The sequence below is a fragment of the Ursus americanus genome, chromosome X (assembly GCF_024610735.1).
Source record: "Ursus americanus isolate L20-20 chromosome X, mUrsAme1.1.p, whole genome shotgun sequence".
NCBI classification, from domain to species: domain Eukaryota; kingdom Metazoa; phylum Chordata; class Mammalia; order Carnivora; family Ursidae; genus Ursus; species Ursus americanus.
Genome location: NC_142164.1, coordinates 44113569 through 44134313, shown reverse-complemented (window position 1 = coordinate 44134313; position 20745 = coordinate 44113569). Strand labels below are relative to the sequence as shown.

At 38.3% G+C, this 20745-nt stretch overlaps 1 long non-coding RNA gene across 1 annotated transcript; it reads left to right on the top strand.

Moving 5' to 3' along the window:
- Positions 1 to 1491: 1491 nt before the first annotated feature.
- Positions 1492 to 15430, top strand: LOC123794079 (uncharacterized). The gene is made up of 3 exons (XR_006780126.2): positions 1492 to 1573; positions 8195 to 8276; positions 13993 to 15430. It is a non-coding gene; the product is annotated as an uncharacterized LOC123794079 (long non-coding RNA).
- Positions 15431 to 20745: the final 5315 nt, after the last annotated feature.

Below are 20745 nucleotides of genomic sequence, written 5' to 3'. Positions count from 1 at the left end.
ATACTTCATTTTGATGGGGACTTGAACGAACTCTGAATGCTTAACTGGGTCCTATTTTGCAGTAAAATGATAATCAAAAACTTCAATTCAAAGGATTTAAAGTATTTTCACATCCTTCTCCTAAAGCTGGAATGGCACTTATGGTAATGAGTCTAAGGCCTGTGCCTTTGGCAGCAATCAGCTCCAAGATACCATATATTGGTTCCCTATAGTTGGGGACACTTGATTGCAATATACAGCTCATTTTTCACCTTCACAATCCTGGATGATTGAAAAGCAGGGCAAGTAGAATTCAGATAAGCGAGGTCAAAAGAGGTGAACGAATTTACCCAAAGTTGTCACAGAGATACTGAGTTTGGTCTGTTAGGACCCCCAAAGGTCTCCCAACTTAGTTGGACTCTCCAGAAGCCATGCCAAAGAAGGCTTTCCCCCCCTATGAGTGTCTTGCCTTTTAAGGGATAAAGGAAAAATGATTCTCTGATGTTAACATTTAGAAAGTAAAATAAGAAGACAGGAAAGCACATGGAACATAAGAAGTGCATGTATAATGTTATTTATTTTTACCTCCCTCCACTCCCCTCTAGAATTTCCTGTGCCCTTGGGAAGGGAACTCTGACTTGAAGCAGAAAAACAGTTCTCTTTTAGGAGAGGACGTTGGGCATAAAGAACAACAGGGATTCTAAATTGCATAGGTCACCCTTCCAGAGGTGGGGTAAGCCCAAATCTCTCCCAGAAATCTACCATTGTGTTATGTCAGAAAGGGCTACATAGAAACACTTTCTTTTATGAGAATTCACTATACTCAGATCGATTAGATCTCAACAAATACTTGTCCAATTTAGTTGCATTGAATTGACTCTTCAGTAAGGTTTTTGTAGGTCTTAGTCAGCTATATTCAATGGAAACCCTTTTAATAAGGTCACCACAAAGTTCCACAAACCCATGAATCAAAAACCCAGCTTGACAAGATGGGACAAGTAGATAGACAAAAAGCAGAGGGAGGAGCTAAACGTGAAATTTAGCCAGATAATCCACCAAGTCATTACTTTTTCTTTGAGAAAATTTTGTATAGAAATGTAACACAGCTCAGATAATAATATGTTTCTCTGAATAAATATTTCCTGAATGAATGAATGAACAAGAGAGGTACAGATTGGGGAGTCGTCACCAGCAAATAAAAAGAACACACTATTTCCATTTTTTCCTATCCATACAAAAGTTTTCAAATATTTTGTATCATAGTGTACATACTGTTTCATATCTGCTATTAAAGAGTACAACTATTACTAGTGTTTCTTATAGAAATCAAGGCTTTTCTATCGCAGCAAAGGTAACATATTGAGATAATCGCCACCTGCTGGTCAGAGTCAGAACTACACCTCTCGATATCTCTGGGAGGAGGCTATACTAGGGTTTGGGGAGGGAGGGGCCTCTGTTCTGACCCGCCAAACACGGCTTGCTGGAGGCTTGAATGGCACAGGCAGGCCTTCCTGCAGAATCAGATACTGTTTAGTTCTCTGAGCTCTCGACAGGAAGTTCCACCCCTGTCTCAGATGAAGAGAAAGCTGCTAGTGTGAGTGTTTCTGAGGGAGTGTGTATCTGTGTGTGGGTGTGGGTGTGGGTGGGTGGGTGTGTGGTGTGTGCGTGTTTGCGCATATTTTGTATTTTGGGTCATATCTTTTAGGCACATTTGCTTTATAATATGTACTTACTCCTACACATAAGTGTATTATCCACAATAAATACGATCATATTGTACATAGTGTATAATCTGCTTTTTATTGCCTAATGGTGAATGCTGTTCTAAGGGAATAGATCTATAACATTATTTGTATGAGCTAGATCATAACGAAATGTTCCTTGTGCTTTGAAAATTGTATTTCAATTACTTTTCTGAATTATAAAATTGATATATATGTACATTAAGGACATTAAATCATAGAGAAATGTATAAATACAGGTGAAACTGCTGTTTGCCCTCCTAAGATAAACGTTCTTAATAGAGTGTTAATATATTCTACAAATGTTTTTATCCCGATATAATGGTACTAGCATATATAAGTACTTTTGTACAAATACATGCACAGTATATATATATATGCACAATATAAATATACAGCTATGCATATCTACTATTCAGCAAAAAAAAGGACAACATGCTAATCTGCATCTTTTCTTATGAAATCTTAAGATTTTTTTTTTAAGATTTTATTTATTTATTCGACAGAGATAGAGACAGCCAGCGAGAGAGGGAACACAAGCAGGGGGAGTGGGAGAGGAAGAAGCAGGCTCATAGCGGAGGAGCCTGATGTGGGGCTCGATCCCATAACGCCGGGATCACGCCCTGAGCTGAAGGCAGACGCTTAACCGCTGTGCCACCCAGGCGCCCCTGCCACCCAGGTGCCCCGTAATCTTAGGATTTTTATTTGTATTTCTTATTGCGTTTGGGTTATCTTTTCATTGATTTGTTGGGCACTTACATTGCTTTTTATGAAAATTACAAGTTACCCTTTCCCCATCTCTTACTAGTCAAAAAGAATTATTTATACTGAGGATGACTGTATAATTTATTGTTTGAACTGGGCACTTTTGAAAGTGAAGGTTGCACTGTTAAACAACAGACATAAATTGGGAGCATGTCAAACCATATGGTCACCTTCTCATGTATCATGAATATTAACTCAATGTCTATACTATATGTGAATGATTTTCCTTTCCATTTCATATTTTGTTTTACCTTCTTGCAATGCAAGTGTTTTAAAATCTTACTGATTTTTATTATTAAAAAACAATATGGTTAATTATAAATGTTTGAAGAATACACTGGGGTGGAGTAATTGTCAGTCTACTGGGAGGTTAGACAGAGAAAGCATTCAAAGCCCATGAGGCCATAGGAAGCAGAGAGAAAAGGTCAGGTTTTAGGACAAGTCGAGGTTTAGAGTTCCTGGTCTGTAACTTAACAGTATTACTAACCTGAATCTATTGACTTGAGCTCTAGGTTATGAAGAGGTTAGTAATTTCTATCTTGAATGTTTGTTTTCAGGATTAAATGAAATGAGACATGAAATTACTATGATATAGAATGAGTTTGATGAATGTTTATTTTCATCACCCAGGTCACCTTCCTAGTTCTTTAAAAGGCTGAGCTTCTGTACAAGCTCCACTCACTGCCTCAGGGATCAGCCAACAGATTTGGTCCCACAGCCAGGTCCCTTGGCATAAGGGGCGGGATTTCATCTCCTCTGTCATCTTCATCTCCCAGAGGGGTTGTTGAGTGAGTACTCAAGGGGCCACAATGGCAAGGGAGTGTGATCCAACCACTCCTCCAACCTTAGAAGCCCATCTTCCAGAAGGGAGGCTGCTCTGTGTCTATTGTGGGGAGAGAGAGCAAGAGCTGGAACCTCCATTCCTGCCTCTTACAAGATCTATGCATGCCTCTAGAAAATTTACGCTCTGTGAACCTGAATTCCTCTGCTGTAAAATGGGAAGAATTTGATGCTTCTCCCACAGAGTTGTGTGGGGAAAATGGGAAAACTTAAAGAAGTGTTTGGCATTTAGTACGTAACTTAAAAAAATGTTTGTGCTGCCCACCTTGACTTTTCTGTACCGCAAAAGAAACTGACAAAAAGCAAAGAGCAGAACTGTCAGAGAGATTATTCGGAAATGTAGCAAGAATAAATGAAATGTTTAAATACATAATGTATGAAGTTGAGTGCCATTTCTGTGCTATGGAATGAGTTATCTGAGGAAGTTGGGAAAGGGAAGGCAGCCATTGCACTATTTCCTCTTATTCCATGTGATTTCCTGTCCCTGTTACTTCACTTTCTATTTGAACTTCCAAAGAAACCGTTTTCCCTGAGCCCTGGAAAGAGGAGACAGTAGGGGCGAACCAAGCACGATAATGAACCTCAGGACCTTGGATGAGTCATTTCCCCTGTGCTGGCCTCACCTTTAATGTGGAGTCACACGCAATATGACTATGGTTAAGGGTTTGGGTGTTGGGTGCTACCATTTTCTGGTTGCATGACCTTTGGCAAATCCCTTAATTTATTTGAGCCCCATTAAAAAATCTTTCAAATGGCTGTTATAACAGCAATGACCCACAAATTAAGTTGTAATGAAAATTAAATGAAAAAAACACATGTAAAACATTTAGTGAAATGTCTGGCACCAAGTGCTCAATAAATGTTATCTTTATGTTCCTTTATTATTAGCTTTCTCAAGCCAGTCAGAGGAACGATAAGGGGCTTGTGCCTGGGAAGGGGTATAGAGTATTACCTTAGATGGCAAGGTTCTATAAAGATGCAGTATTAAAACAGTCCAATCCTGGTGCAAGAACTGACATGTATGTTAATGAGACAGAATAGAAAAATAATCAGTAGCACCAAGTGCATGGAAACATTGAGTATTTGATAAATGCGCTGTTTCCGATTGCTTGAGAATTCATAATCAATAAGAATTGGTGCTGGATCATTGGTAAATTCCTACAAAGGAAATAGAGATCTTATCCTCATGCCAAATGATATAATGTGAAGGTCAAAAAATCAGTACACAATACCATATATCCATCTGATGTGGCTCTAGTCACATAAAAGGTATGTGTAGCTGACATGTATGTGCATAAATGTGGATGTTTCTGACTGCAAGGGGATGCAGCAAACCATGAACACTGTTCATCAATGAGAGTGAGATTGGAGGTTATTTGTATCTTCATATAGTTGCCTGTGCTTTTGATAATATCCTAAATGAACATGAATTACTTTCATAGTCAGAAACAAAGCTCATGAACACTTTTATAGTTAAAGAACACAAGGCAGTGTGACGAGTTGAAAAGAGAAAAAGGCTTTGTGGTCATACACACTTTGTGTTCTTATCTGAGTTCTGCACATTACTAAGGAGTGACCCAAAGGTAAGATACTTAACCCTTCTGTGCTTCAGTTTCCTCATTCTGAAAAAGAGGAAAGTAACCCTTTCTTCACAGGGTTGTTGAAGTAATTTGATGGAATATCAAAATATAGATTAACGTGCTGTGTTTTATTCTGAAGTACACCTGGGATCCCATTCCAACTCTGTTACTTACTCCTGCAAGCTTTTTCACCACTCTGAACCTCAGTTTGCATATCTTTAAGTGTAGTGATGATATTCATCATGCAAAATTATGTATGTTAGCTGTCAAGCAGTGCCATAGTAGGCACTCTCCCTCGGTAACTATTTCCGTGAATATTATAATATGCCAGTAATAGAAAATAAAAAGATGGTTATTTCTGACTAGTGGCGGAAGAATTAATGGTAATTATTAATTTTTTCAAGTGATTTTTCTTCTTTTTAATTGAATATTTTTAAAGATTTATTTATTTGAGAGAGAGAGAATGAGAGAGAGCGTGCACGTGGGGTGAGGGGCAGAGGGAGAGGGGAAGAGAGAATCCTGAGGGGACTCCCCACTGAGAAGGGAGCCCAACTTGGGGCTCGATCTCACAACCCTGAGATGATGACCTTAGTTGAAATCAAGAGTCCTATGCCTAACTGACTGAGCCACCCAGGCCCCGCAGATTAAATATTTTATATCTGAGAAGCCTTGATCCAGCCATTCTGCCCTGAGGAATTTATCCTACAGCAAAACTTGTTTCAAGAATTTCCTATTTGAAACAATGGTACAATCATGGTGATTGTACATATATTTTTAGAACTTGTGTAAGATTTTCCATAGGATAAATTCCGGAGAGTAAAAATTTTCAACGAAAGCATATGGCATTGTCAAATGCAGATTTAAAATGTTCAGTACTGATTTCCGCTCCCATCAACAATGGGTGAGAGCTTCTCCTTCCCCCACAGTCATCCAGTAAGTTAAAAAAGGGTTTATGCATAAACCTTGACCCAGTAATTCCTTTTGCAGGAATTTTTTTCCTGCAGGGCAATCTTCACAGTTATATATTGCAGGGGTTTGCCCCATGGTTGAGGCAGAAGGACCAAGGGACAAAAGAGTGGGGGATCACTGAAGGGAAACAGTTGAAGTGATGCACCATGCATTTTAAGCTGGATTGGGAAGGAGGGTGTAGATTTAAGGAGCTGATTCACTGGGAGAAAGTACAAGGGTCAGATGATGGGTTCCATGGTCCATGCCCCTACTCCCTGCCTCCCCACACCCTGGGGAACCCAAGGGACTCTGGGCACCTGTTCTGTGCCTGGAGCTGGGATTGTTGCTGTACACAGTTTTACCTCCCTTAATCCTCATGACAGTTTGATTTTTCAGCTCTATATTCTAGATGAAGAAACTGAGGCTCCAATAGGTAAAGAGCTGTATTTCATTGAATATAAGATGCCATCACTTTTAAGGCATGCTACTTTAGATATTACCAAGAAAAATAAAATGCTTGCTGTAGTAATGCTAAGACACCAGTGATTGAAGTGTTAAAAAGTGAAACAAGTGGGTATTTTAGAATGGATGAAATGCAACAGCCTGTGTAGGGTTGATCATCCATTCTGTGCAAAAATTGTGATTAGAGGCTATCTTTTTCTGGTATCAGTCAGACTCCATGTTCTTGACATAATACAAATAAGACAAATCAGGTATTGTTTTCTCCTCTTATTGCCTTATTGTGTGGTACAGTAGAAATATTTGTATTCCTTTCTGATAGCTAGGAGTTAGTCCTTTGTGTCCTGCATAGTGGTTCTATGACCTTGGACAAGTCACTGCTTATCTGTGTGCCATCTTTTCCTCAGCTATAGGTATTAAAAAGAGGATTCTGTCGTTAGGATCACTTTAACCCATTCACATTTTATTATTTAGAATTCTGACTTTCCTGGGGCGCCTGGGTGGCACAGCGGTTAAGCGTCTGCCTTCGGCTCAGGGCGTGATCCCGGCGTTATGGGATCGAGCCCCACATCAGGCTCCTCCGCTATGAGCCTGCTTCTTCCTCCCCCACTCCCCCTGCTTGTGTTCCCTCTCTCGCTGGCTGTCTCTATCTCTGTCAAATAAATAAATAAAATCTTTAAAAAAAAAAAAAGAATTCTGACTTTCCTGACACTCAGTCTTACATGACTCTGCCTCACTCTAATCTGTTACTTACAGAACAATTTAGAAACAGTCACTAATACCTTCTGATTAGGAGCCAGGATTGCTTGGGGTGGGATGAAATGGTAAAGGGTGGAGGGTGTTCTCTTTGAAAGATGCCTACAGTCACATGACTAAGTAATGGGATTTATTCCTTCATTCTTCTACTTAATGGAATCCACATTACCATTTATGGAGCTTTCTTAATGCAGAGCACGTACATACAGAAACAAGAGGAAAGTGCCAGAGTGTTGGAAGTAAGTCAAGCAAAACCTGGTAAGGGCTTGCCTATGATATACATGGAAAGATTACTAAAAGGTAGAAAATAAGTTGTTTTGGTTGAGCTCTAAAATTCTAGTTGAAAAAAAAAAAAAAGAAAGCCGAGGGAGGATGCAAGCAAAGCCATTCAGAAGTTTAGAATTTTTATTCGTTTCCTTTTAATACCATTATTTTAATAATAAAAATATTACCCTTTTAATGTCGACAATACAGACATGTGTAAAGTAAAATTAGATTATTGTTTCCCTGTCTCTATATTTCCTGATCACTCTGGATTGCTAAGTACTACCCTATAGAAATGATCCTTGTATAAGATTATTTATTATTGTTTGTTTGTGAGTAAAATGTAAAATTCCCAATGTGCGTGGACATGGAACACTGATTTTCTCCTCTTAAAAATGTAGGGACCAAGAGGATAAATGTGCTTAAATGAGACATGTCACAAAATGCACTTTCAGAAAGGAGAAGGGCGCAGAATATTCCAGGAGAAAGACAAATGAGAGAGCTTCAAAATACAAAAGAAGGCCATTTTTAATGTTTATATTGTGTGCATTATAAAAGAATATTGATCACCCTATGTGCCTTTAACAATTCAAAAAATAAATGAGCATATAAAGTAAAAATCTGAAAATATCCATCACTTACCAAGACCTTGTTGTATAATGTTGTGTATCTCTTCTGTGGGCCTGTAGATCAAAGCATTTGGCTGATTCTGTTTTTACAAGGACTCTGAAAAACTATTTCTTGCTTACAAGAGAAAAGTGGGCATCATGTTGCCTCTGACCCATATGAAGGCATTTCTATTACAGATAGCAGCCATTCAGAAAAAAGCTTCACACTGCCTCACATTCCATCCCTTTTCAGTCTAAGGGGCTGCTAGAAGTCCATCCCTGACCAGACCTACAGGATGAAGAGCAGAGGACACCCAAAACTGAAAACAGTCAAGGTATCTGAATCTTCTAGAAACTTTCATAGACTGTGTGGTGTCCTTTTCTTATTGATTCATATAATAGATTACATATTCTTTATGAATTCTGGATACTGTTTTGTTCATTATATTGGTTGCAGATACGTTTTTCTACTTTGAGACTTAGGTTTTCATGCATTTTAAAATGCATGTTTTGATACACGAGTTTTAATTTCATTGTAATTTAATTATCAGTCATTTCATTTATGGTTTATACTTTTTGTGTCTTGTTTTAGAAAGTTTTCCTACCCCAGTGTCAAAAAGTTAATTCCTATATTTACCTCTATGTGTTTCAAGATTTTTTTTTTAGCTTTAGTCTTTAATCCATCTGGGACTGAATTTTCATTGGTGTGAGATACAGAAGCAATTTTACCGTATTTTTCATATAAATAAACAATTGTCCCAATACCACATATTAAATAACTTATCTCTTCCTACTGACCTGATCTGCTACCTTTGTAAAAGGTTGAGTTCCCATATATGTATGGTTCTTCTTCTGAGCTCTCTCTGGTGTTCCAATGGCTTCAATATATGTAGGGTTGCCAGATTTGGCATATCAAATAGATACCATTGTTTATCTGAAATTCCAATTTAACTGGACTTTCTGTATTTTATGTGGCAAACCTATTTGTTTGTCCCCGTGCCTATATCACAGTGTCTTAATTACTATAGATTTCTAATGGGTCATGGTGTCTGGTAGGGCAGGATTCCCTATCTTGTTTCTGACTTCAGAATTATCTTGGCTATTCCTGGCACTTTTGCTCTTTCCAATACACTTTAGAATCAGCTTGTAAATTTTTTTATTTTAATGTTTTTTTATTATATTATGTTAGTCACCATACAGTACATCCCTGGTTTCTGATGTAAAGTTCGATGATTCTTTAGTTGCGTATAACACCCAGTGCACCATGCGATACGTGCCCTCCTTTCTACCCATCACCGGTCTATCCCATTCCCCCACCCCCCTCCCCTCTGAAGCCCTCAGTTTGTTTCTCAGAGTCCATAGTCTCTCATGCTTCATTCCCCCTTCTGATTACCCCCCTTTCTTTATCCCTTTCTTCCCCTACCGATCTTCCTAGTTCTTATGTTCCATAGATGAGAGAAATCCTATGATAATTGTCTTTCTCTGCTTGACTTATTTCACTTAGCATTATCTCCTCCAGTGCCGTCCATGTTGCAGCATGTGTTGAGAACTCGTTCTTTCTGATAGCTGAGTAATATTCCATTGTATATATGGACCACAACTTCTTAATCCAGCTTGTAAATTTTTTGACATTTATTTTACGGGCTAGTATGTCAATTTTTATAAATGTTTCATTTACAAAATGCTTGAAAAGAATTTGATTTCTCTAAATGTTGGTGTAGAATCCTATGTCCACTAGATCAAGATGTTAATTTCATTTTTCAAGTCTTCTATACCTTTACTGATTTTTTACTTGCTTGATATATCAATTACTGGGAGAGGAATGTTAAGAACTCTCACTGTAATGGTAGATTTGTCAATTTCTCTTTGTAATTTGTCGATTTTTGCTTTGTCGGTGTTGAAGCTGTGTTATTAGATAGCATAAAAGCATATAACTGTGATACCTTCCAGGAGAATTACACCTTTCATCATTCTGTACTGACCCTCATTATCTTTAATAATGCTTTTTGCCTTAAAGACTGTTTTTTTCTTGTGGCAATAATATAGCTACATCAAGTTTCTTTGTTCAGTGTTTGCCTGACATATCTTTTTCTGTCCTTTTACTTTCAACATTTCGATGCTGTTATTTTTCAATAGTAAATCTTGTGAACTCCATATATCTGGGATTATTTTTTCTTTCTGTACCATTATATTTTAGGCATCTCTCGCAAATCAATCAAATATTGTCTTTTAACAAGTGACTGGGTTAGTTTATTTATATTTACTATGATTTCTTGTGTATTTGGAGTTATTTATACCATTTGATTTTGTCCTATTTTCTTGCTTTTTCTGTGCTCCTCTTTTTCCTAGTTTCTTGGAATCTTATGGATTCTTTTAGGCTTTTTGCCCTTTAAAATCCTTGGTTTAATTCTACTCCTTTGGAAATTATACATTAACTTACTATTATGTTAGCCATTATCATTAAATTTTTTAAATAATTTGCTCACTTTATTTTAAAATCAAAAAGTTTGCATAGAGGGGAAGGAAAATAACTGAATGTTAACAATTGCTGTCCTAATTGTTTTTAAATGTTTCCTGTGGTTTCTGACAAGTATTCTTCTCTAAGTGTTCTACCAGCCTCTTCAACTCAGAACTGGTCTTAAATGTGGTCTTTTTTTTTCAGCTCAAGTTATTGAAGTATACTTTGCATATAGTCACTCTGGCTCTTCTTAGGTGTTCAGTTCTATAAGTTTGACAAAATATACAATTGGTTAGCATCCTCCACCACAATGGAGATAGGAACATTTATTATCATCTGGTAAAGTTCAATCTCCTCCCTCCTTCCACCAGTCTCTGACAATCTCTGATTTGATTTTTGTCCCCATATTTTAATATTTTCCAGAATGTCATAGAAAAGGATCATATAGTAAATATTCTTTGTTTGGGCAGGGGTCTGGCTTATATTACTAAGCATAATTATTTTGAAATTCACCCATGTTGTAGCTTACAACAGTACTTCATTTTGTAATTGCCAAATAATACCCTATTGAATGAATGTACTGCATTTTGTTCATCCGTTTGCTTTTTTCCCACGTTTTCCTATTATAAATAATGCTGCAATGAACATTTGTGTACAAGTAGTTGTGTGAACTTATGTTTTTATATCTTTTGGGATTGTGTCAAATCTGAAGACTGCTTTGAGTAATAATGCTGTCTTAACAATAGCATGTTTTCTAACCATAAACAAGGAAAGAATGCCTTCCCATTTATTTAGGTCTTCTTTGATCTTTTTCAGCAATGTTTTGTAGTTTTCATTGTACATATCTTTCACCTCCTTGGTTAAATGTATTTCTGGGTACTTTATTTCTTTGACTGCTATTGTAAATGAAATTGTTTTCTTAATTTCTTCTTCAAATTGCTCATTGCTCGAGTATAGAAATACAACTGATTTTTGTGTGTTGATCTTATACTCTGAAACTTTGTTGAATTGGTTTATTAGCTATAGTAGTTTTTGTGTGTGTGTGTGTGTGTGTGTGGATTCTTAAGGATTTTGTATATACGACCTGTTAGTATAAATAGTTGTAAGTCTTCCTTTCCAATTTAGATGTCTTTTAATTCTTTATTTGCCTAACTGCTCTGACTAGAACTTTCAGTACTATGTTGAATAGCAGTGGTGAAAGCGGGCATCCTTGTCATGTCATTATCTTAGGTGGAAAATTTTCAGTTGCTCACTACCGAGTATCATGTTAGCTTTGAGTTTTCTATAAATGTCCTTTATCATGTTGGGGAAGTGCCCTTCTAGTCCGAGTTTTCTGAGTGCTTTTATCTTGAATGTGTGTCCCATTTTGTCAAATGCTTTTACTGCCTCAATTGAGATGATTGTGTGTGTTTTTTCCCTTTTTTCTATTAATGTGGTGTAGTACATTTATTGATTTTCTTATGTTGAACTACCGTTCATTCATGAGATAGATGTCACTTGATCATATTGTATAATCCTCTCACCATGCTGTTGGATTTAGTTAGCTACTGTGTCTTTCAGGATTTTTGCATCTTTATTAATCAGTGACATTGGTCTGTTTTTTTTTTTTATGGTGTCAGAGGAATGCTGGCCTTATAGAATAAGTTAGGAAGTATTCTCTCGTCCTCTTTTTTTTTTTTTTGGAAGAGTTTGAGAAAGATTGGTGTTGATTATTTTTTTAATGTTTGGTAATAATCACCAATGAAGTTATCTGGTCCTAGGCTTTTCTTTGTTGGGAAGTTTTTGATAACCGATTCAATTTATTTACTTGTTACAAATCTGTTGAGCTTTTCTTTTCTTTTCTTTTTGAGTCAGTTGTGGTCATTTGTGTTTTTCTAGGAATTTTCTCATTTCACCTAGGTTATATAACTTGTCATATCATTGTTCATAGTATTCTTTTATAATACTTTTTTTTTTTATTTCTGGAAGGTCAGTGGTAATGTCCCCACGTTCATTATTGATTTCAGTTGTTCAAAGCTTCTCTCTTTTGTCATTCTAGCCAAAGATTTGTCAATTTGTTGATCTTTCCAAAGAACCAGTTTTTGGGTTTGTCAATTGTATTGTTTCTGTATCCTCTATTCACTTATCTCTGTTTTAATATTTACTATTTCTTCCCTCTACTATGTTTAGATTTAGTTTGCTCTTTTCTTCCTATTTCCTTAAGGTGTAAAAGTATGTTACTGATTTGAAATCTTTTTTGCTTTTAATGTAAACATTTATAGCTATAAATTTCCCTCTGGGTACTGTTTTCACTCCATCCCATAAGGTGTTGTGGTATGTTGTGTTTTCATTTTCATTTTTTCAAAGTATTTTCTAATTTATTTTGTAATTTGTTTTACCCATTGATAGTTTAAAATGGCATTGTTTAATTTTCACCTGTTTGTGAATTTTCTAGTTTCCATTGTGTTATTGATTTCTAGTGTCATGCCATTGTGGTTAGAAAAGATACTTTGTATGTTTTGATCTTTTAAAAGTTTTGAGGCTCATACTGTGACATATGGTCTATTCTGGAGAGTGTTCCATGTGCAGTTTGAGAGGAATGACAAAATAAAAACACGACATATCAGGACATATGCAATGCAGCTAAAATACTTTAAGAGGGAAATTTGTAACTCCACTTACGTTAGAATCCCACTGTCTACTCCTTTGTACTTTCCCATTCCCCAGAGGTAAACACTCTACTGAAATTGGGTTTTTTTTTATTCTCATGGTTTTCTTTATACTTTCATTACCAGTGACTGCATCTCTAATCAGAATGGATCTCATAATATCGGTGTACTTGTACTCCTTACTATTGTTACACCACCTTATGCTTCTGAGATGCTCTATGTGCTGATTCCTGTAGTTATATTTCATTGATGCTTCACCACTATGCATGATTCCAATGATTATACCGCAAAGCATCTTTTTTGGTGTTCTATTATTGAACATTTCCCCCGAAGATTTATTATCACAGTGTATCAAAGAATATTCTTTTTATTTGTTTCCTTGTGCTCACCCGTCAACTATTTTTTCACGTTGCGTACCAAGGTTGTGCAATTGCTGAATCATTATGTAGGATCACACTCAGCTTTACTACATAGGTACTAAGAGTTACCATATTGCTCTCCAGAGTGGCTGTACATTCACCAGTAGTACCTGTCATTTCCATTTGCCCAAATCGTGCATCTAAAGGGAAGGTTGCATTTCTGGTTCCAAACTTGGGCTCTGGAGTTAGGCAAGCAAGAGAGATGATAATGGTTTTGTCTCTTAGTGGCTGAGGGAGCCTAAGGAATCTACTTAACTTCCCTCAGCCTCACCTTCTTGAGGTTTAAAAAGAAATCTGACTCCTGCCTCAGGGGAGCATTGTGAAGAGTTCAAGAAGAAATCTTTGTAATGATTCCAACATGGTATTTGGTACATCCCCCACAATGCCAGTGTTGGCTTCCTTCCCATCCCAACTGTTCCAGTCTGTAACAAGGATGTTGTTTCTCAACCTCAATAGCATTACCATGTTTTAGTGAGCGTATGTGAATGTAAGACGAGAACCACATGTACTTATCTATTTTACATAGGTATTTCAGTGCCATCTCTGTGACGTGCAGCATTGTGGAGCTGCGATGGGGCAAAGTCCTTATCCTTTCCGTGGAACAATTCTGCTTTTCCTGTCCTCAGTCGGTACCCTCTATGTGCGCATCAGGACTGCACATGACCTGGGCTTCTGGGAAGACCTTGACGCCCAGGACGAGGTGACTGGGGATCTACTGGGAGGGACGCTGGAATGCGGGTCAGGAGCTCTTCCTGGGACTCAATGCCTGAGCCACCCCAGGGTAAGTTCCTTGCCCTGCATGTCCTACACTGTCCCATGGGCGTTCACTGAGCATCTGTCACTCTTCACACCTTCGGTGGCCCAGGGGCTGCAGAGGTCATGGTAGTGGTTTCACAGGGTCCAGGTCCTTGTGGAACTTATGGTAACCTCTGTAGAACCTCCTTAATGTGTAAAGAGGAGGAAGGACTCACTGGAGTCACCCAGAGACTCCCCAAAGATGAGCTGGGCCTGACACAGTGGGCAGGACTAATGGAGGCTGGATGAGAGGGAAGGGATAGGGAGTCCAGCCTGACTGGTGAAGAGTGGGGGCTCCCAGGGGAGCAGACATGACTCAGAGGTAACTGATTGCACACTCCAGGGGGCTGAGACCATCCTGGCTTAGGAGCAATTGCAGGATTATTACGTATTTGCTTCTTTGTGATCTTACACAATCTTTTAGGAAGTCTGGGTGAGATCAAAGCCTTGCCTGACCTAAGAGATACTTGGTTAGAGGTGTGTCCTCCTACCACTACCTCACCACCACCTTTTCTGATGCAGGCTAGGGCACTAAGAGCAGCCAGGCATCACTTCTTCCCACTTTATTCTATTCTGGAGGGGTGGAGGCAGTGTCCAATCTTGTCTGCTCTAGGTCTGAAGTTTCTGCTTTTGGATATGGCCACAGAGGGTGAAGTGTTCACAGCCAACCACTGTTTTTTTTCCAGCACAAGAATCACAGTACAGTGGGATGTCAAGGCACTGTAAATGCAGGAGACTTCTGAGATCATTAAGGGTATGATGCCATTAAGGCTTTATGAGCAGTCAAATAGGATCAATGGAATCCATATTTAGGAAGATCAGCAGTTATGCAGTACTTTGGGTTTAGGGACCACAGACGGGGACCCCAGGGTATCTGATTAGTCAGAGATAAATTCTGGAACAAAGTATTGGGAGCAGAGAGTAACACAGGATCCAGAGGTATTCTGAGTGAAGGCACACAAGCTAGTTGGAGACGAAGAGTGGAAAAGGGCATCATCAGGCCACTCCCCCTGGAGACTTGCAGCTGCTTCTGGGACTCCTTCCCCACAGAGGCTCCTGGGCCCTGATAGGGGACATGAAGGGAGGCCCACCACCCATCCGACTAGCAACCTTTGTGAGAAGTGCACCTCTTTGGAGGCGTCCATGAACTTGATGCCTTTGTTCATAATAGGCAGGAAAAGAAGCAACGTACAGGAAATAATGCCTTTTCGTGGAACTAAGCCCACATGAATTCCACAGCCTCATCTTTCCATAAGCAGAAGATGCCAGGACCCAGGGAAATGAACGGAGAGGCTGCCTCTGGGCATTTCTCTCATTACAGTTAGGGAAAATGCACACCAGAGACCCATGGGGTGTCTCAATAAGAGGGTATTAGGAATTAAGTATTATGGGATTTGGGTTTGTGTTAGGTGAATTTGGAGAGGGTTCCAGGAAATGAAAAGATGGCAGGATGGGGCAATAAGCTCCCCAATCCTCAGGCCTCCTATCCAGGGATTGAGCAGAGGACCTTCCCTCATAGGGTCCTGTGGACATTTGAGGAAATCACAAGGGCAGTGTAGGTCACACAGGAGTTTTGGCCCCAGCCACGCCTGGGATGTAGGGCTCAGCTTTCTCATCTGTAAAGAGGGAAACACAATGTGGACCCCGCAGTTATGTCAAGAGATTCAATATTATTATGTAGATTAAAAGAGAAGTCAGTGTCATATTACGCACACAGTTCATAAGAATATAGAGAATGATTGTACATCACCAGAATTTAATAGAGAATTTTGCTCGTTTCTTTAATTTTTCCTCTTTTCCAAGTTCATGGATATATTTTAGAAAAGTATTTTCTACAGTATTCCACAAAGTAGATTGTTTAAAACTTTCAAACCCACAATTCCACCTCTAGAAGGTTCCTGTGGTCCTTGCCATGGAGTACGGTGTCTGGTAAAAAGAAGAGACTCATTTAGGAGTTCTCACGGGATCTTTTAGAGGAGGGAACATCAATCCGCAGCCTCCACAGCTTCTCTACAGTACCTGGCCCCGCTGTTCTCCATGGAACAACTCTGCGGTTCCATTGCTCAACTGGCCCGTGTCCGGGGCATCCCTCTCAAAAGTGCAAGAAGTTGGGACGTCTGGGTGGCTCAGTCGGTTAAGTGCCTGCCTTCAGCTCAGATCATGATCCCAGGGTCCTGGGTTTGAGTCCCGCTTCAAGGACAATGATTTTTTCTTGTGTCTGTTAGCCATTTGCATGTCTTCATTGGAAAAGTGTCTGTTCATATCTTCTGCCCATTTTTTGATTTGATTATTTGTTTCTCGTGTATTGAGTTTGAGAAGTTCTTTGTAGATCTTGGATACTAGTCTTTTATCTGTAGTGTCATTTGCAAAGATCTTCTCCCATTCCGTGGGATGCCTCTTAGGTTCTTTTTGACTGTTTCCTTGGCTGTGCAAGAAGTCCCACAAGTTCAATGTTTTCTTTTGTTTCTCTTGCCCTTGGAGATGTGTCATGAAAAACGCTGCTGTGACCGATGTCAAAGAGGTTGCAGCCTATGTTCTCCTCTAGGATTTTGATGGACTCCTGTCTCACATCGAGGTCTTTCATCCATTTGGAGTTTATCTTTGTGTATGGTGTGAGAGAGTGGTCAAGTTTCATTCTTTCACATGTAGCTGTCCAATTTTCCCAGCACCACTTATTGAAGAGACTGTCTTTTTTCCACTGGATGTTTTTTCCGGCTTTGTCAAAGATTAGTTGCCCATAGAGCTGAGGGTCCATTTCTGGTTCTCTATTCTGTTCCATTGGTCTACGTGTCTGTTTTTCCTGGGGCACAGCTTCATTTTTTTTAATAACAATTTTTTATTATGTTATGTTAGTCACCATCCAGTACATCCTTAGTTTTTGATGTAGTGTTCCGTGATTCATTGTTTGCGTATAACACCCAGTGCTCCATGCAATATGTGCCCTCCTTAATACCCATCACCGGCCTATCCCGATCCTCCACCCCCCTCCCCACTGAAGCCCTCAGTTTGTTTCCCAGAGTCCATAGTCTCTCGTGGCTCATTCCCCCTTCTATTTACCCCCCCTTCATTCTTCCCTTCCTTCTCCTACCGATCTTCCTACTTCTTATGTTCCATAAATGAGTGAAACCGTATGATAATTGTCTTTCTCTGCTTGACTTATTTCACTTAGCATTATCTCCTCCAGTCCCGTGCATGTTGCTGCAAATGTTGGGTAATCGTTCTTTCTGATGGCTAATATTCCATTGTATATATGGACCACATCTTCTTTATCCATTTGTCTGTTGATAATCAAACCATCATCTGTGTCTGAGGAAACTTCCCACAGGAAGTGAGATTTAAACTGTGACTGGAGGGAGGCTAACCAGGGAAACTAACCAGGGAAAGAGGGGAACTGAGAGCTAATCTAAGACCCCCAACCGGGTATCATGGTCAGGAAATACTCTAGGACTTGGTTTGTCTCTAAGGAAATCCTGTGTGGAGATCCACTACCCGGCGGTTGGGCATCTCTGGAAAATTGTGTGTACCTTCACAGCACAATGGTAGACGTACCTGAACCTCTTCTCTCTTTGCTCTGATCCTGGGCCTGTAATATGATTTTCATCTGTGGAACCATAGAAAAGAAGAAAACTGCTCAGCAAAGGGATTTAATCATGATTTTGTTTTACATACTCTTTTACAACTCACAATGCAAAATAACTTTTAATAGATACTTACTTTTCCCAAATAACATTTTTCATTGGAGAAAATTAAAAATTGGAGATTAATCCAATGACAAAGTCCAGAATGGGGGTTTGGACATCATTTACCAGGAAAGGAGGGGCTCCGTCAGAAAGAATTTTCTGGAAGTTTACTCGAAAATGCAATAATCTAGACAGATCTCCCAGACGTTAAATCACATTAAATCATGTGACAAGAGGTTTTTTTCACCTTCTTCCAGGATGTAATAGCTGTGTGTGTGTGTGTGTGTGTGTGTGTGTGTGTGTGAGAGAGAGAGAGAGAGAGAGAGAAAGAGAATGTTAAAAATGTATAGATGTATATAGCGAAGCACATATGTAAATGCCTGCATACAGGTATAAATTCTGTTAAACTTTTTGTAATCTTTTAAAATTATGTGTGTATGTGTATTAAATGTGTGTATATATATAAAATGTAAAGATATATTATATTTTGACAATATTTTTATGATCAAATTCCCAATCAGGAATAAACTACAATATTATAAAACTTTATCTCAGTTTTTTATGATTTCAAAATTATATGTATTTGTTTCAAAATTAAATGCAGTGGAAAAATGTGTATTGGCATTGAAAACGTTTTTGTTATATTTCTTTGATACTATTACATAATAAGATGTCCATCCTTGGTAATTTAGTTTATATTCTCCAAATATATTTCTATGTGTCTAGTACTGTATAAGTAGGTTCACATGTTGTTTTTCTAAATATTAATCACTACACATATATATGAGTGTCTCTATATATTCTACTTTATGCCTTTTAATTGTATGTTACAATTATTTGTTCTTTAATCTTACATGATTGAGATGCAGAACTTTTGTTTAAATTATTTCATTGTAGATTTTGAATAACACCGTTCTAGGTATTCAAATTTATTTTTATATTAAGATTATTTAATATCTGCCTGTGAAATATACTGGAAATCTTTTCCCATAATTCACACTTCCTTAATGTTACTTCTTTTTGTTTTGGGGTAGACAAAGTCCTTTTTAACTTTTCATTATTTTTTTCTAAATAAATTCTTAATATAGTTCACTGTAAAACATTGGGACCAATGAATGTCCATTTGCTACTTAATGATGATTGTTAATGATTGTTCAAAAGAAAATTTGTGACTTTACTGATACTGAGGGAGCTGAGGATTTTGTCAGGAGGGTATGTGAAATGGTGGATTTTGGAATTAAGTTTTTATGGTATAGATATTTATGAAAGTGGCAACAAGGAGAAAGTTAAGATGTTAATGTGGGGAAGAACATTGGTAATAAGAATGAGGCATCAAAAGCCTCTGAGGAACGGAATTCATCCTTGAAACTCCTTTTTAGCCTGGGTGCTTTTCTTTGTTATTTCATATTTTAGTTGAATATTAAAGAAACAATTTCCCATTAAGTTTGAGAGAGAAGTGATAGTCGTGATGAGCAGAGGACTGGAATCATGATACTTAGGCCCCAGATTCCAGACCCATCACTGATCATTAGACTGGTAGCGAGTTACTTGCCCCCTGTGCTGGCCTCTGCTCTAACACACAATTATCCTCTATACGGGGATATGTCTTTACTCAAATGCCACGTTCTTCAGAGAACTTTTGTGACTGCACTACTTAAAGAAATTCAACACCCCCCCCATTCCAGACACTCCCTCTCCCCTTTCCCTGCATTAATTTTTCCAAAATAAAAACGATAGGAAAAACATAGGTAGTGCTCACTTATGTCTTCATATGTACTAACACGTTTATTTCTCACATCACGGGAAGGACTATTATTATTACCATTAGTATTATCGTTATTTATTATTATTATATCCACCTATGAGATGAGGAAAGGTAGGCACTGAGAGGTTTAAGTACCTTCCCTAAGGCCACGCAGCTGTAATGTGTGCAGGGCTGTGACTGAAACCCATCGTAATGCCTCCAAAGTCCCTGATCTTAATTAACCTTCTTGCTCCCCTCCAAAGCACATATGCCTTCTCATACACTCTATATTTTCCTTCTTGTTTACTGTCTATTATCAACTCTACTATATCATGAGCTCCATAAAGGCAAGGACTTTGTTCACTTTATCCGTGGTTATATCCTGAAGCAGAGGCACAGAGTCCTGTGGCCACCACGTCAAAAATCTAATACTAATAGGGCCACCACAGTTTTCTTATGCTTACTGTTTGCCTGTTTGACCTTTTTATTTAAACTGCATGTCCTGTAGACAGCATATATTTAGATCTTGCATTTTAAATCCATTCCTATATTTTAACTGAGGTGTTTAGTCTATTCACATTTAAAATAAATATCAATAAAATTAGATTAAATTGTAATACTTTGTTATTTTTAATGTATCTCCTTGAAAATTTTTCTCCATTCTTTCTTCTTTGTCTTCTTATAGATTAAATGGATATATTTTAGAATTCCATTCTACTTTATTGACTTTTTTTTAACTATACCTCTTTGCATTTCTAAGTGTTTGCTTTAAAGATAACAATATAAATCACTCATTTTTTACAGGGTTTTTAGAGTCCATATTGTACCACTTCACGTAAAATGAAAGAACCAAGTCGTCTTACATTTCCTTTCACCACACCTCTCTTTTAGGCTATAGCTGTCATATATAAATTATAATTCTTCCCAGCGGCTCCCTCCCCCTTCCGTTTATCTTCTGATAACTGTGCGCGGAGTCCCGGCTCCCCGCTTCGTACCTCAATACTCAGCGCTGGAGATGTTCGTTTTTAGAGATCCAGATGTATCCTCCTGTGTCTCAGGC